This window comes from Schistocerca nitens, chromosome 10, assembly GCF_023898315.1.
Source record: "Schistocerca nitens isolate TAMUIC-IGC-003100 chromosome 10, iqSchNite1.1, whole genome shotgun sequence".
Classification (NCBI taxonomy): Eukaryota; Metazoa; Arthropoda; class Insecta; order Orthoptera; family Acrididae; genus Schistocerca; species Schistocerca nitens.
The window spans coordinates 29,371,172-29,372,084 of record NC_064623.1 but is presented as its reverse complement, the minus strand read 5'-3'; positions in this window follow the sequence as shown (position 1 = coordinate 29,372,084).

Here is a 913-nt window from a genome sequence, read left to right as displayed (position 1 = left end):
ATTGAAGAACCCAGAGAAGAAAGTAGTTTCATCTGGACACAACAAAAGCAGGAGAACTTGGCTGCTACTGCAGTTCATTCATACATTCATTCACACATTGCGTTCCGTAAACCCCATCCTGAAAGAAAGCCTTTAAGGATGTGGAAAGAATGAAGTTATACCGGGTGATTGTAAATTAGTTACCTAAAAGTAGCATTAGACAATGCGGGAGATTTACTTACTTGAAATGATGAATTTTTACTTCTGAAATTGACAGTAAATAAAGTTTCTTTCTGGAGATGTTCATGTGGCTTCCTCTTGTCACACGACAGATACCCCATCTGTAAGAAATATCTTGCCATGTGTGTGAGAGCATGCCAGCATCTACCTCAACCAGCACACCACTGATCTGTTTGTAAAGCTTATCAATAGTTGCAGGAAGTGAAGGAATGTACAATTTGTCTTTAAAATATCCTCACACGCAAAAGTCTTAGGTGTCAGACTAGGAGATCGCAGTGGCAAAGCTATGTCCCCACTTTGTCTGGAAAACCGGAGACAAGTGGTATCAATTCATGGAGCAACATCACAAGAACAAAAGCTGGAATATGGAGTACCCCAAGGGTCCATCATAGGGCCTCTCCTGTTCCTTATTTATGCCAATTATATGGGTTATAACAACAATATGTTACAGTTTGCTGATGACACCACCCTTTTTGCCAAGGGAAGAACTGCTGCAGGATCACTCCAAGAAACAGATGTACTCTTCCAAAACAAAGAATGGTTCATCAAAAATAAAATGAAAATGAATGAAGAAAAAACACAACATCTGATATGCACCCTTAACAACATCGGATGTCATGATAATATGGAGGCTGTCAAACTGTTGGGCTTCATGATAGACAGGAAACTATCAATGAACGAACACACAGTGTAC